The following is a 17851-nucleotide window of genomic DNA, read 5'->3' as shown; positions in this document are numbered from 1 at the left end:
GGCCTTGAGATTGTGTTTCAAATCCATCTTTGGAGATAGTGTGGGACCCATTCAGGGTCTGGGCATGTTACGTTAAGTTATTCTACCTTCTCTGCTGAAATCGGATGGTTTGTGTTGCCATGTGCAACTGCTGCTGCATCCCCGGAGATTTTATCCCATCCCTGCATACTTTCCTTTCACCTAGGGAACTTCCAGCCAGCTCCCCTGGAAGCCTTTGCCTGGCAACCTTTTCTCATTGCCATGGCTCATCCTGCAGGCTGGAAGCACTGAGTTGAGTGCCTTCGTCAACCATAGCTCCGTGGAGATGGTGTATAAACATCCTGGCTCCCTCCTTAGTGGACCCACTCTGGACTTGGGGTGGGCCTCCCAGGCATCTCCTCAAGAAAGGGCAACACTGGCCCTACTGTTTTGAGTTCTGTGGAGGCAGCTACCACCTGTCAGTCCCTCCCCACCTACACTCTGCTGCAGAAAGCTGCATCTCCAAAGCTAGGGCGTTTCCTAGAGGAGCTCACCTGGGGTGGGGTGGGGGATGATGAAGATCTGGCTATGCCGGGCCAACGTGGGGCACCCCTGAAGGACCGAGCACTCCAGAGCTTCCAGTGTGGTCATTGATGGCCGTTCTCAGACCCTCTCTACTTGACTTGTCCTTCTGTCCACTGCTGCTTGGTCTTTGGCCAGATTACTGAAGTAAAATAATGTCCTTTGCGATTCTTAAGGAGCCTCTCTGACCATGCTTGAATTTACGGTAGGGAGGTGACGAGTGGCAGCTGGGACATCTCAGGATGGGACTGATCACCTGGAAAGACCAAATAAGTGATTCAAAGGTTGACACTGTCTCATCCATTAATCTCCGGGGTGGGTGGCGGTTGAAGACTGAGCTCTGCAAAAACTTTTGCAGTGAGATTTGATGACCACTTGGGTTATTGAACACGTGAGGTTCCGGAGTGTACCACATCTTGGAAGAGCATGGAAGCACCGGGGAACTTCCTCCCTCTTCCCCTGTGCTATTGCATCTTTTACCACTTGTGCTGAGCTCAAAGGAGCTCCTTCATAGACTACTTGCAAGCTAAATTCCAACCTGCGATCAACCTCAGAGAGCTTTTTGTTTCAGTGGTTTTTCTCCCTCCTTTTCTTCTTTACAATTTCATTGACTTCTGCTCTTTCTCCATTTTCTTCCTCAGACATACCTTCCTTTGGTTTTGCTCTTTCTTGTCTACTTTCCTGAGAAAGGAACTTAGATCGCTGGTGTTTCCACTTTTCTTCTGTCAAATCATAAAGGCACAACAATTTAAAGATTGTGTTTTCCTTCTGCTGGATTCTAGAGTTCTGAATTTCTTCATGCCCTGAAGTACAGTGAATGTTCTAATGGTACAAGTAAGGCAGGCTCTTAAAAACAAAAGACAGGGTGTATCCACTAGGTAGTTCAGGCTGGACTTGAACTGTTATTGTAGCCCACCTCAGCCTCCTGACTACTGGGGCCTCAGGTGTCTCCTAAAAAATACAGACTCTTTTTATAGACAGAGACAGGCTTGAAGAAAGAAGGAATAAAAATACGTGGGTTGGTCATTTCCAAATTACTTTCCTTGTAGGGAGAGGACAGGAAGTCAGAATAACAGACGTATAACTATGTAGGTTATGTGTGTTTCTTTCAGGTTTTCTTTCTTGTTCAAAGATTAAGGCAGAAAGAACTTGAATCTCAGCCTTACTGAAGCTAGCTTGTTTGGAAAATTTGGCTATCATCTCCCTAATCCTAATGTCTTGGAAGATCAGATTTAAAAAAATTTAGTTGCAGATTGGTAGGGAAGTAGCATGAGCAACTCCACTTGGCTTTGTGGTCTGGTTGTCTCAGGCCAAGTAGAAGAACGTTTCCAAGGCTATGGATTTCCCTCGTAGCTCTGCTTTCACTGCATCCGACACATATTTGCATTTTTTTCATTTTAATTGACTTATAGGTATTTCTGTGTCCCTTGAGCCTTATCATCACTTCACTACGAGGAGCTGTTCGGTTTCCAGTGTTGGAGAATGTATTGTCACATCTCTGTCACTGATCTCGCACTGGACTCTCGTGGTAGTCTGGATGCAGAATGTCTCCCAAAGGATCGTCTGTTACGGGCCTCGTACCCATGCCACGGTGCTACTGGGAGGTGTCAGAGCCTTTGTGAGAGGACCGCAGATCATTGAGGACGTGCTCTAGAAGTACATAGTGGAACCCAGACTTCCCCTTCCTTTTTTCCCTTCTGGCCATAACTGAGTAGTTTTATTGTACCATGTGCTCTCCGTGTTTGTCATGCGCCGAGGCACCAGAGGCCCAAAGAGCAACAACAGGAACACCTGATCACTGGGACCTCCACCGCTGTGGACAAAAACAAAGGTTTCTTCTTTATAAATTGATTATCTCAAATATTCGTTATAGTGACAGAGAGCTCAGTGACATAGATCCATTTTGATAAGAGAATATACTCTATGGCTTAAATTTATTTAAATGTATTGGGGATTATTTTATGTACCTGGACACGGTCTACATCGGTGAGCATTCTACAGGCACTTGAGAAAATTGTGTATTCTGGGGATTCTCTCATTCAATTGAAAATATGTGTGCACTGTGTGGGGGAGATTGTATGTGGTCCTCTCCTTATAAAAAACGTGTGTCTAATTCTTTTCCTGGGGTGACATTTGTCCTACTCTCCAAAATTTTCAGTCATCATCAGGGTTGGAACGGTTGTCACCTACCCAAGGGTTAATAAGACCCGAAGTTGAGGTCTGGCGTGATTGATTAATCCATTGATTTGGTCCCAGCTGAATAGGCCATTTGGAGATGAAATGCATTCTGAGGAAGCAGGTTACTGAAGTCCCAGCTCTGAAAGATACATCTTGTGCGTGGCCCTTTTCTTCTCTGGTTTTCTTGTTCCTTCTGCTGCTCTTGCCCAGGCACCATGAGGTGAGCTGCTTTTCCCTCACCATTGTCCTGCACTGTGACATTTGTCTTACCTCAGGCTCAAAGACAATGAGGCTGGGTGACCACGGCCTCCTAACTGTGAACCAAAGTAAACATTCCCTCCTCTATGCTGTTATCCTCGGGTCTTCTGTCATAGTAATGAAAACCTGATGAACGTGCTATCAGCGGGGGTGAATGGGAGGTACTAAAGCACAACCCATGAGGATAGTTTATATGCTTATTTCCCTTTGGGGACTGTCTGTTTGGATCTCTTGCCCTATAATAATGTTATTGCAACTGCGCTTAAATACACAATGCAACATATACCACCTAACGTGATCCAGAGAACTTTTGTAAATAATCTAAAAACCTACAAAGTGTTAGAAAATGCAAAATGACTTCTGAGTCTAACGGTAATCTGCTTTGTTTAGTTCAAACTTAACAAATGCTGGAGGCATTGACCGTGAGGTGGGACATCCGGCCTCACCCCTGACCTTGAACACCCGCTTCCTGTGCACTAGAATAGATAGCTCGATGGATCTTTAGGTAGACTCCCTAACTGCAAGGAATTGTTACATCTCGGATAAAGCTAACTGTCTGGCTACTGTGATTTGTACATGGGTAACGTGAACTGAGGAAACGAAATGTAACCACCTGAATGAGATCAAGGCCGTAAAGCCTATAAAAGAGGGAGTTGCAACCCATTAGAGGGCCGATCACTGGCACTGCCTTTTTGAGTGCGGTCGACCCTCTTCTGACAAAATAAACTTTTTACTTTACTCCCATTCAGCTCATCTCATGTGTGTGTCACTTGCCAATTCCTTCCACAACAAATGCGTGTGCAAGAGTAAGGGTCAGTGACAGTAAGCACACACATGATGTTTTGCAACCGTCTCTTGCCACCTATGCACAGAGGTCTTCCATTTCGCAAGACTAAAACTCTGCACCCATTAAACATTAGCTTCCCCGCCCCCTTCCCCTCACCCATGGCAACTTCCACTCCATTTCCTGGTTCTACAAAAGTGACCACCTGTGAGTGGAACAGTAGGACAGTTGTCTGGTGGCCACTGGTTTATTTCAGTTAGTAGAATGTCTTCAAGGCTCTTCCCTAGGGCAATTCCTGTCCTGCTAACAGCTGATCAATATTTCTATCACAGTGGGTTCCCCTGTGTAGATTCATCTATTCACGATGGACACATGGTTTGCTTTTACCTAAACTTTCTAAAACTTGCTTTCCATTTTTGTTTTCAGAATTGAGATTTCCAGGTGGTAGGGTGATTTTGTCTGTAATATTTTGAGAAAGTAGCATGTTTTCCAGAGCAATCACCATCTTATACCCTCATCACAAACATACAATCATTCCAATATCTCTATGGCCTGCCAACGTGTGTCGTTTTACAGTAGACATCCTGGTGTGCAGGGTGGATACCTCACTGTGGTTTTGACTTGGGTTTCTCTAATAATGAATGCTTATGAGCATTTTAGCCTGCCTTTATCGACCGTTGGTGCATATTCCTCAGAGACGCCTTTATTTGAGTCTTTTTTTCCCCTGTTCTTGAATTGTACTTTTGCTCATTTAAAATTAGGGGTGTTGTGTTCTTCTTGTCAAGTCTGGAGTTTATAATTTGAACACCACCGTCATATTGAGGATACTTCATTCTCATTCTGATTGGAGAGAGAGAGAGAGAGAGAGAGGGAGAGAGAGAGAGCATGAAGCAGTGTGAGTTACACTGATTGCTTTTCTTCTGCCCTTTTTTCACGCACTGCTGTGGATTTTCTACTGGAAATGTTTCATGCAGTATATTAAGTCAACTTTGTCAACCCGCGTCACAGGCTTATCAAGTAACTATTTGATCTTGATGGATGTACGTGGAGAAATACGGCAAAACTACCTTCAGGAGTCCTCAGGCTCTGCCCCATCACTGGTAAATCACCCGGATGACTATACCTTGAAGGGAGGACTTGACCAGAGCAGCACCTCACCATGGAGGTCTTCCTCCAAAAAGCAAACTCATAACCTCAAGCCAACCATGAGAAAAATACCCAACACTGCCACATCGGGGTGGGGGGAGCCTATGTAGCATCTGACTTCCATTCCTCAAAACATGGGAGATCATCAAAACAAAGCAAATCAGAGAAACTGTCAGAGCCCAAAGAGACCAGGTGTCTTTAGAGAACATGGTGTTCAGTATGGGACTTAGGAACAGGCACAGAAGAAGGCACTAGAGAGAACAGAAAACTAAATGCAAGTAATGTGGACAGTTTAGTGTGTGCATTTGTTATTCACTGCTGCTAACACACCTCGTTATGTAGAAGGTCAACATAAGGGGAACCTGGGTCAGAGGAATAAGGAAACCTTCTGCACTATTTTTGTAACATGATGACAAATTTAAGTGTTCCTAAGAAAAAGGATGTATACAAATATTTAAAAAGTAAAGCAAAAACTACTTGATGATGATGATGCATTCATGCTTTTTCATTTTCAAAATGAGATGTAATTCATATACAACACAATGCAAGAGTCTTAAATATCCAAGGCAAAACACTTAAATACCCAGGCAGTCATCTCTTAGATCAAAAACTAGAACACTTCTCATTCACAGAAGACATATTTGTACTCTCTCCTGGCCAGTCCCCATCCCTTCTTCCAGATGGCCCTCACTTCCAATCCTCATCAAAGATGAACTCTACCTGTTCTTGAAATTCATATAGAACAGAATCTCACTATGCATACTCTTTGTGTTTGGGTTTTTTAACTCTTTTGTGCCATTCATGCACATTGTGGCATGGATCTGTAGATTTCTTTTCCAATGCTCTGTAGTATTCCATTCTTGAATACACTTTTTCCTTCCCTCACTTGCTGGTGGCTACTTGAGATTTTCCACACCATCCTGAATAAAGAGGCTAGGAGACTTTTTGTTCCCTCCTTGAGACTGGGTGACTCTCCCTGGTTCATGGCATGAACTGTGAGTGCAGAACAACGTTGTCTAGGTTCAAATCCCAGACTCGCCATTAACCGGCCTTGAGACTGTGGGCCCACTGCCTAACCTTACTGTGCTATGGTTTTTCTCACAATGGTAACATGGATAGCAGATTATGTACCACAGCATGGGGGACATTAATCTTGTGAGTACATACAGCAGTTATGGCAGCGCTGGACTCTAGCAAACAAAAACAAATACAAGCAACGCTCATCCAGCCGCATGGAAAAAGTCAGCAGAATGTACCATAATTGAGGACATCGGCAGATTGAGACAGCAGAGCTGGGACTCAAGGCATCTGTGCTGTGGGAACACTGCACACTGCTTCCACTGGGACAGAACAACAACAAAGTGGCTTTATTTTCCAAGCTAAGCCTTTTGTCAAAGGCGTCCTGCAGCTTGGCGGTAGCTCTCGGTTCTGTGGACCCCAAACCTTTTCAACCTTTCCCTGAAACTCCTAGACTGCCCGGCTCGGTCTAGGCTGTGTCAGCTGCTTAGCATCCTCTGGTTTCCACCCACTTCCTTCTTTCTCTTCCTGAGTGAAAGTGCGTTCAGGGTGAGGAGCAGGAAGGGTGCCTCCATTACTTTTCTCTCATGGAGACAAAATACCCAACATCCAAAGTTAAAGAAGGAAAGGTTTATTTGGATCACAGTTTGTAGAGGGCTCAGTCCATAATCAGCTGGCTCCAAGGCAGGGTGGCCTGCAGATGGGCATCGCGGAGGAGAAAACATTTTATGGTGGACAGAAGACAGCAAGGCATCAAGGAAGACCACAGATTTCTGTCTCTCATATCTTATCCTATCCTACTTAGGGCCGGCAGCACTCACACCCTTAATCCTAGTGCCCTTGATCCTAGCACTGCACCGTGAATCTATTCCAGCATCACACACTCCAGACCCAGCCACCTCGGAATGGCCCCACCTGTGCCTTACATGAGGCTTTGGGGGGACATCTAGACACAAGCCACAACAGTGGAAAATGTAAGCTGTGGCCCAGGCATGGAAGGACAGCGGTGACTACGAGAGACTCCTGGGAACTGAGGGCCCAGCAGCTGAGCTCCCTGGATGAGGCTGGGCTGGGACTGTGGGAGCTCAGGGAGCTCAGGGAGGGGATGCAGAGGGTGGCTCAGGTCCCCACCTGCCCAGGCTCTGACTGGTACTGTGCCCATTTAGAGGAGGCACTAGATGCTCTGTGAAAGGCCATGGATTCCAACCAATGGCTAGATTCAATCCCTTTGCGGGTAGAGGCTGAGGATGCGTGGACAGCTCCTTTCACACACTCGGGCCCTGTAGAGGTGGAGGTAGGAACTCTGGACTCCTGGGTCCTGGGGAGGTGGAGACAGGGACTCTGGCTCCTATCCCCTGTGGAGAAGGGGCTGGTGGCCAGGCTGTCCCTGGGCCAGGTTGAGCCCTGGGTGTGTGTGCCGGAATGCCCTGTCATCCTCCCTCATGCTCTCAGCTGGGTTCCTGGTGGCCATCCTCATCCAAGGACAGGCAGGCTTAGTGTTGGGGTTCCCTGGTCTGCCCTTTGGCTGGGGAAGCCACAGATGAAAGGGAAATGGGGTGTAGGGTCTGGATTGGAGCTCCAGAGGTCTCTGAGGTCTTCACTGGGACCCTCCCACCTCTGCCGGCAGGGAAGAGAGGGAGGAGAGGATTCTGACTCCATTTACCTGTGGGGTGCAGCCTGCTCTTTCCATCAGAGTTGGTGTTTAATAATTGCATTTTTTTTCTAGGCATAGGTTTCAAAGTTTCCAGTTGCCAGAAACTGGAGAAGGAGCAGGAGCAGCCCTAGCTAAAGCGGGAAAAGATCTACTAGGAACTCACTCAGTTGAAGACCGGAGTAGGTAAGTGACTAGAAAGCAGGTCTGTGATGGCCTGAGTGTTGGTGTCCCTTTACTTCAGTTTCCAGCCCTACCTGAATCTCAGTTTCCTCACTGGGGAGCAGGATGGGAGCCAGGAGGTGCTTGATGTTCACAGGGGGCCTTGCATACGGTAGGCACTCAACTAAATCTGGAGAAGATGCGGCCAGGAATCCTGGGGTAGGAAAGGGGATCAGGAAGCAAAGAGGGGAATGGCTCCCCTGCGGTGCAGAATCATTGAGGGCCCTGGCTGAAGAGCTTGGAGACTGGGCATATACAGGAACAGGAAATGCAAACTTGGTTGCAGCCTGACCTGCCTCCCCCAAGAGTCGCCTGTGCCACCCAGCCTCTGGGACTGGACATTCTTCAGAGGAAACGTATCTCTTCTTTGAGTCTGAGGAGAACTGGCACAATTCTGTCCCTGCCTGCAAGAAAGTGGGAGCCCAACTAGTGGTCACTAAAACTGACCGGGCAGAGATAGCAGGATGCCCTGTGATCCAGGACACACATCCGACTGCTGGCCCAGTGGGAGGGAGGTGCTGGCTCTGACCTTCATCTTCTGGGCAGAGAATCACTTGCTCCTCTTGGGAAGGGAAGAGCAGAAAGGTGTGAACGAGGGGTCCCAAGGACCTTGCAAGGAGACATGTGAATACCCACATTGGAGAACACTCCTAATGTAAGGGGCCCAGTTGGAGCGTGGGGGAGAAGAGGAGGAAATGTTTACTACTTTGCTGATGGGGGAGAAAAGGGGAGTCTTGGTGTGCACGTTTGCTAATATCCCAGGGATAACTATTCCCACTGTGGCTGACTTCAAGAAACGAATAGGAGGATAGCACTCGATACAGGGTGGCAAAGAGGTAAGCAGCCATGAAGTCGCGTGATCTGTCTCCGGCACATTACACTCCACTGTAAGAAAACTGCACAGACAGGCTCAGGATACACTGTACATATAAACATGCAGTAGGACCAACTGTGGGCAACAAGAGGACAGCTGTTGCACATCTTCCCGTAGCATCCAGAGGCAAGAGGGTTCAGCCCACCCGAGCACACATGGCCTTATGACTTCATACAGTAGAAGGCTGAACGTCGGACTTCAGGCGGAACTTCGTGGGACACAAACTGGGAGATGGGGCAGAGAGCTCCTTCCTGACTTCCACTCCCTTCCAGGGCTTCCTGGGAGTGATTTCTAAGAAGAGAGGCATCAGCCGTCTGGGGCTTTCAGACCCGAACAGTAGCGGGACGTTGTCACTGGGTGGACAGTTCACCGCTGTCGGAGAGGTAGAAGAAGGAAACGCCCTTCTTCGGTGCTGTTGTGAAGTTCTGAGTCTGGCTGTGCTTTCAGTTTCTCCGCACTTCGCTGCCTCCCAGACCTACGGCCCTGTGACACTGACTGAGCTGAGAAAGGTGGTTTTGGTGCCCACCTTCAGATAGAATGGAAGGCACCTACAACTGCAACATCGAGGCCATGGCAGGAGCTTGAATCCTCGGTGGGTGATTTAAAGTATAACCAAGCAGTAGGAAATCGGAGGTATCAGCAGGAAAACGCTAGAGAACCACTGCCTTCGAAAAGATAGACACCTATACTCACATTTCCCACAACAGGGGAGATGCCTACCATCCAGGAGATTGGCACTAGGTAGGAAGAGGACTAGGTAGGGGACAGAGGGTGGCGAACTGTGAGCAACAAAATGTACCGTGGCCTCCATAGGAAGGAATAGATGAGACAGCGTATGCAGGCTTGAGATCAGCTTATTTTTAACGACAGCAAATTCTAGGATGCTGGTGCTGTCTGGCATGTGGCTCTCAGTAGTGTAGAGCGGCCTGGATTGTTAAAGTGTGGTAAGGGAAGCGGTGGGGGTGTGGGCCCCAGATTGTCGGTTTGTACTGTAAAATCACCCCATCAGGGGAAGGGTTCCTCTCAAGTGGGAGAACCGACAAGGATCAGGTCACCACTAGGCCAAGAAATGCAGGCGTGCCATGGGTGTCCACAACAAGGCGTGTAAGATCTGCCCTCCACCACAGGACAAACTACAGGGGATCTCAGCTGGCTTTATGGTCAGCTGTAGATCAAGGGCAACACTGCACGGCCTGAGGTAGCATCAAATTTCTAATCCTCGGAGCAGCAGAAGTTATCTGTGTGCATAGGAATTGCTGAAGAAAGCAGAAACAAAGGACATAGAATAAACTGGTCATTTCCAGTTACTTTCCTTGCAAGTCAGGGGCAAAGACCCAGAAAAATAGAGGGGTGACTAATTTACATGAAGTTACTTCAGAGTTTCCTTTAAAACTAGCCGGTTTGAGAGAAAAGAAATCAGCTGTTATCCCTCAAGAAGAGAGTCAGAGAAACAGCTTAGTATCACCTTGATGACTAAAAGCTTTAGAATAAGTGGCTCCTTTTGGTTTGGTTCTTTCATTTGTATATTTTGCTGTACTGAGAATTAAACCCAGGTGTTTAATAGTGAGCTATATTTCCAGCCCTTTGCATATTTTGTTTCGAGACAGGGTCTTACTAAATTGCCCAGGCTGGGTTCTGCCGCCTGCCTCACAAGCACAAGAACCCAAGTTCAACACCCAGTACCTAAAATAAAAACAACAAAAAATAAATAAATAAATAGCCCAAGCTATTTATTATTTATTATTTAGCTTGTGATCCTTCTGCCTCAACCTCCCAGAGTATCACCATGGGGTTCAGCTTCATGTTTGAAACTAGTGCGAGGGCTTAATTTAAAAAGATGACTTTCTGTGGTTTTTATTTAATATCTCTTTTCTAATATAAACATTTAGGAGAAAGTGTAAAAAGGTTCAGATGGTAGAATTGATAATGTGATATAGGAAGAAAAGATCTAAAGGATAAGTGACAGTGGGAAGGGTAGGGGAAAGGAAATAAGGAAAAATAAAAATATGAAAAAATGGAAACAATGTCTTTGCAAATAGGCAATGGTGAAGGGAATGAACGGAGGGCAGGGGAATGGGGAAAAAATGAGAACCAAGATATGTCATGTAAAGGTACAAGATCCCATCACCAATACCAACTTTGAGAATCTATACTCTAGTCAATGGAAAACAAAGAAAAAATGGACAGGTTTCTAGATACATGTGAGTTACCAAAGTTGAATGAAGAAGATGAACAAAATCTAAATGCCCCAATTACAATCAGTGAAATTGAAAATGTAATTAAAACATTACCAGCAAAAAAAGAGAAACGCCCAGTTCCTGATTGCCTCACTGCTGAATTCTACAAAACATTTATCTCCACTACTCTTTAAACTCTTCAGTGAAATTGAAAGGGAAGCAATAGTTCCAAATTCATTCATGAAAGCAAGTATTATATGATTCCAAAACCAGGGAAAGACCCAACCCAAAAAGAGAACTACAGGCCAATTTCCCTAATGAACACATATGCAAAAACCCTCAATAAGACACTGGTAAACAGAATACAGAGGGTTATCAAGAAAATCATACACCCTGATCAAGTCATATTTATCCCAGGGATGCAAGGATGGTTCAACATATGTAGATCAAAAAATGTAATACACTATATTAACAGAGTTGAGGACAAAAACCATATGATCATCTCAGTAGATGCAGAAAAAGCATTTGACAAAATTCAACACCCATTCATGATAAGAACTCTGCAGAAAATTGGAATAGATGATCTCTATCTCAATTTGATAAAGGCTATCTGTGAAAAATCAAGAGCCAACATCGTATTAAATGGTCAAACACTGAAAACCTTCATACTAAAATCAGGAACAAGACAAAGATGTCCACTTTCACCACTCCTGTTCAATATAGTTCTAGAAATATTAGCCACAGCAATCATACAGGAGAAAGAAATAAAAGCAATAAGGATAGGAGAGGAAGAAGTTAAGCTGTTATTATATGCTGATGATACAATACTCTACATATAGGACCCAAAACACTCTGCCAAAAGACTTCTAGATTTAATTGACAGATTCAGCAAAGTAGCTGGATACAAGGTCAACATTCAAAAGTCAATAGACTTCTTATACACAAATAACAGACTCACTGAGAGAGAAATTAGGGAAACAATTTCTTTCACAATAACATCCAAAAAAATGAAATATCTAGGAATCAATCTAACAAAGCAGACAAAAGACCTCTACACTGAAAAGTACAGCACTCTGAAAAAAGAGATAAAAGAAAATGGAAAGACATCCCTTGTTCCTGGGTACAAAGAATCAACATAGTGAAAATGACCATACTTCCAAAATTGCTATACAGATTCAATGCAATTCCAATTGAAATTCCAAGAGTATATTTCACAGAACTAGAGAAAACAATTCAGAAATTCATTTGCAACCAGAAGAGACCTAGAAGAGCAAAAGGCATTCTAGGCAACAGAGACGTGGCAGGGGGTATCACAATTCCCAATTTGAAACTATGCTACAAAACCACTGTGATGAAAACAGCATGGTACTGGCAAAGAAACAGAACCAAGGGTCAATAGAATAAATTAGAAGATGCAGAAACAACCCCAGACATACTCAGCTACCTCATCCTTCACAAAGGAGCCAACCACCCTCACTGGAGGAAAGATAGCCTCTTAAATAAACTGTGTTGGAAAAACTGGATTTCAACCTGCCAAAGATTAAGACTAGACCCTTATTTTTCACCGTGCAATAAACTAAAATCCAAGTGGATTGAAGATCTTAATATTAAAACAGAAACACTAAACTTGCTGGAAGATAAGTTAGGTAGACTCTTAAAGATGTTGGCATAGGAAAACATGTTATGAACAAATCCTCAGTAGCACACAAAGAATCAACAACTGGAATCTCATCTTATTAAAAAGGTTTTGTACAGCAAGAGAAACCACCAACAGAGCTAAGAAAGAACTTACAGTGTGGAAAAAATTTTTTACCAGACCCCCCAAATAAAAAGACCCAATTCAAAAATGGGCATCTGAAATGAGCAGACACTTCTCAGACAAAGAAGTAAAAACAGCAAATAACTATATGAAAAATGTTCCACATCACTGCTCATTCAAGAGATGCAGATGAAAATAACACTGCAATTTCATCTCACCCAGAAAGAATGGCTGCTATCAAGAAATCAACCAGTAACAAATGCTGGAGGGATTGTGAGGAGAAAGGAACCCTTCTCCATTGTTGGTGGGAGTGCAGATTGGTGCAACCATTGTGGAAATCAGTATGGAGACACCTCAAAGAACTAGGCCCTCTGCTGGGTACTTTCCAAAACAATTAGAAACATACCACAGTGATATATGCTTACTCATGTTTATAGCAGTACAGTTTGTAATAGCTAAAACTTGGAAACAGCTCAAGTGCCCATCAACTGGAAACTGGATAAAGAAGATGTGGTCTCTCTATAAAATGAAATACTACTCAGCCATAAAGAATGAGAAACTAGAGTCTTTTATAGCGAAATGGATACATATTGAGGCCAGAACTCTTAAGTGAAATAAATAGGACACACGTGTAAATACTGAATAGTTTCCCTGGCATGAAAAACTAAAAGTGTAAATAAGGTTCAAATGGTATAATTGATATTGTGCAATAGGAAGAAAATGGCTACAGGGGAAATGGGAAGGGGAGCGGAAAGGAAATAAGGGAGAAGAAAAAATGAAAACAATGGAAACAAAGCCTTTGTAGATAGGGAAGCGTAGAGGGGTGAAGGGAGGAGAGGGGTTTGGGTAAAAGTTAAGAACAAAGATACATCATGTAAAGGTACAAGATCCCAGTGACGAATGTAACTGTACTATACACCTGAAAGGTACCAATAAACTAAAGACCAAAAAGAATGTTATGAGAAGAAAGGAACCAAACTAAGACCTGGGAGGCCTGGAAAGAGAACCAGGACAGAACCTGACAGAACTCGGTTAATGAACCAGGAGCAGCCTTAGCCTGCATTCATCAGCCCATGTACAGGAAAGAGGCTGAGGACAAGTTGACCAGGGGGCTGCTTTGATTCAGGACCCACTTACAATCCACCCACGAGTTGGCACAGAAGCCAACAGAAAAATCCTGTCAGGAAGAGAAACCTCTTCATTTACATATGGCTTTTGAAGGTAGATGGCTTCTTCAATCTTTGGACCTGTTCCCTTGTTAATAAAATAACTTCATGTCTGAAAAAAATAAATAAAGGTACAAGATCCCAATGATGAATGCAACTGTATTGTTTACCTTAAATGTACCAATACTCTTACTGGGAAGAAAAAAAACATTTAAGAGAATTTCACTGATACAACTGATTTAGCAGCATGTGATATATTTGATATGTGTGTTTTTCATTTTTTTTCAGTTCTAAAAACTTTGTTGATTGAGACTTACACTTTGAATGATAGATTATTTAGAAGCGTGTTGTTTAATTTCCAAGTGTTAGAGAATCCCCAGTGTCTTGCACTGATTGCTGCTTAGATTCCTCTACTGACAGAGAAGATACTTTATATAATTCGGTTTACTGAAATGTGTTGGAATTCATTTCACACCTCTCAATATGGGCTTCCTTGGGCTCTTGAGAAAACAGTTGTGTGGATTGCATGTGTCTGTCTGTGTGTGAACCAGATCATTTTGGTTGCATGCGGCTCTCTACATACAACTCATAGGTAACTTGCTTCCGAGGGGAACATTTCCCCTGGTCTGAGTCTCAGCCTTTATCAGGGCTTAATGGCAGCCACACATCAAGATGCCAGTGGTGCAAGACTGGAAATTGAGGCCCAACTTGATGAGCCGCCTTGACTTCCGGACAGCCTTGAAGGCTTTGGAATGAGCTAGTTACATGGTCCCCTCCAAATTCAGCTCCTACACACAAGATCCGCTGGCCTAACGGCCCTCCTTATTGAGGGGACCCAGTTCAGGTCCTGCTCATCCCCTAGTAGTGGGGGCATACATTCCCTGTCAGCCATGGAATTATTCAATCAGCCAATCAGGATCTCCTGTGGGCCCCACAGATGTCCCACACTCTTGTCACTATGAAGTCTGCCTTCCCTCCCTTGAGATTGTTCACTCAGTTCCCCATGTACCCTCTATGTGGCCTCACATGGCTGATGGAGCCCCCTTACCTGAGTGGTGAGCATGAAGCTGTTGATCTCACCAGTGTAGCATGGACTGCTGTGTGTGAAGACGTCTATATTGCTCACTTTCCTATTGCTGGAACAAAATACCTAACACTCACAACTAAAAGGAGAGGTTTATTTGGCTCACGGTTTCAGAAGGTTTAGTCCATTGTTGGTTGGATGTTATGGCGAGTGCATGGCCCAGGGAAGTGAATCGACCCCTGACAGCCAGGAAGCAGAGTGAGAAAGCACCAGTACAAAAACTATGCTCACCAAAGGCACAAGCTCAGTAACTCACCTCCCAAAAGGTCCCATCTCCTAATAGAACTTTGAACTATGAACTCATGAGTGATGAGTATAATACTCCCATGATCCACTCACCTTCTGAAAGCCCCATTTGCGAACACATGAGGCTTGCGGGTGGTGTTTTAGATTGAAATCGTACCAGCATTCCTCACCAAAGGGGTGAAATGTAGGTCTTAACACATAGCTGATGAGGCTATTTCACGTGCTGCCATGTAATTCCCATGTATTCTTTGGTCTTTTATACTACAAAATATCCTTTTAATTGTGGTTAAAAGGTATAAATATACTATCTTACACATTTTAAGTTTGCTAAATAGTAACATTAAGAATGCACTCAGCCAGGGGTTTAGCCCAGTGGTTTCTCTGCCTGCCTTGCAAGCACAAGGTCCTAAGTTCGATCCCTGGTACCAAACAGCAACAACAAAAATGCACTCAGTGTGCAGTATCACCAGCAGCTGTCCACTGAACTCTTCATTTGTCACAACTGAAACTCTGCACCCGCTATGGCTCCCAGTTGCCCCTGACAACTTCCATTCTATTTGCTGTGCTACAGATGAAGTGGGGGCTAGTTGTTTTGGTTTGGTTGGTTGGTTGGTTGGTACTGGGTATTGAAACCAGGGATGCTGTACTACTGAGTTACATCCCCAAATGTTTTTATTTTTTATTTTGATACAGAATCTGACCAGGTTGGCCAGGCTGGCCTCAAACTTGAAATCTTCCCACTGCAGACTCTTGAGTAGCTAGATTTACAGGCAGGTACCACCATGCCTGGCTCCATTGTGGTTCCATCTAATAACTAACCATGGTGAGCAGCTTTTCATGTGCTCACTGGTGATCTGTTAGTACTTAAGAGACGTGTCTACTCCATTCTTTTGCCTATTTAATAATCTGGTTATGTGTTTTTCTGTTACTGCGTTTCACACTTAACACGTTTGAAAATTGGCTTTGTTATTTTTATTCTCATTAGGTTTTAAGAGTTCTATATCTAAAGTGGATATGAATCTTATATGAGCTAAGATTTGCAAGTATTTTCTTTAGTCCGGATTTTCTTTGCATTCTTTTCTCTGATTTTGATGGAAATGAGATTCACATTTCTGCAGTAGGAATGAGATTCACTGTGGGGTTCTGAGACACTTTGCTGTTGTGCTGGCTTCTCGTTTTATTTCTGCTTGACTAGGAGTTTTTTTTTTTAATATAAATCATGACATTGCTGAATTTTCTTGAATGCTTTTTTTTCAGTCTAGTGAAATGCTTATATGAGGTTTATGCTTTACATCGCAGTAGGTTAACAGGTATTCAGAGCAACTGTAGGTGTTGGACAAGAAAACCATTTTAGCCAAATGTATGTGGAGAAACATGGAGAACCCACCATGAGTTCTCATCCAGCTCCATCTTCTCAGGAGCAGGTTACCTTGACACCTCCACCCTGGATCAGAGGATGTGACTCTTCTTCCAGGCAACGCCAACCATCAGGAGGACTGGACTAAAGACACCAGACTCTACCACATTGAGGGACACTGCAGCACACATCTGAACTGTCATCCCCCAGAGGATCGAAGTCAACAAAACACGACAAGCCAAAGACACTCAAGAGCCCAGCATAGACTGAGGAGAGGTGATGCCCACGCTCAGTGCCTGAGACTCGGAGACAAAATAAAGACACAAGGGGGAAAGAGCGAGATCCACAGAAACCCTGGAGAGTCCTGTGTGTGGTCCGAACTGAAGTGTCAACATTGGTGCATTTCCCCATCGTAATCCCATCTTGGTACGCGGAAGGCCAGCATTAGGGAAAACTGAGAAGGAACATGAGAAATCTCCCCGTTATTGTGGCAAAATTGCCACCATTAGAAAGATAATCAAAATATGTGTATAAGCAATAAAAACACAATGCAAAAAATTTCACAGCTTCATCATAACGCACGGACGTCTTGTGAATGGTTAAAGCGTGTAACACAGATGTAACACAGATAAAAATGCAAACATTTTTTAACACGTTCAAAGATGCCATTGACATTTCCCAGGTCTTAGGATTTCCACATAGCTTTGGAGGGGCATAATTCAACCCTTAAATATGATTTGGTGGTAATTTTTTTTATTTTTTGGTACCAGGGATCAAACTCAGGAACTTGGGCTTGCAAGGCCGGCAGCAGAACCACTGAGCTAAATCCCTGGCCCTTGACAATCTGTAGTTCTGAGTGTACACTATGGACACTGACTGTCTAGGATCAGTTTCCTGCTCTGTATTATTTACTAGGTATGGCACAGTGAGCCAGTTAACTGAACATTTTGGGCTTCAAATTACCCAATTACAAAATAGAAGACAGATCATCTACCACAGATTAGAAAGACGCAACGAGTGCATATATACAGCAGTTGGGAAGGTGTCTGTCACAGCATTAAATAAATATAAGCCATGATGATTCAGCCTCATTGCCATAAACCAGGAGAAATTACCATAAGTGAGGATATAAGTAAACCAAGACAACCACACATTGGATGAAAAGGTGAGTGGGGTAGGGCCAATGAGCTGAGCCAGTGGGCGTGACCTGACATTCAGGACGCCTTCATTGGCAGAAAGACAGCTCCTGAGCCCTGCACCTGGGACCAATCAGAAAGTGTTGTCTTCACTTCTTCTGGCACAAAATCAAACTGGTTTTTGATTTCCAGACCTTCGCCCTGACCGCGGATCCACTGTAACTCCGTGCTGGGCGAACTTCTTTTCCCACCTTTA

The sequence above is a fragment of the Fukomys damarensis genome, unplaced genomic scaffold, assembly GCF_012274545.1.
Source record: "Fukomys damarensis isolate Sample0158 unplaced genomic scaffold, DMR_v1.0_HiC HiC_scaffold_37, whole genome shotgun sequence".
NCBI classification, from domain to species: domain Eukaryota; kingdom Metazoa; phylum Chordata; class Mammalia; order Rodentia; family Bathyergidae; genus Fukomys; species Fukomys damarensis.
The sequence above is the reverse complement of the archived record's forward strand: the minus strand, read 5'-3'. Positions refer to the sequence as shown.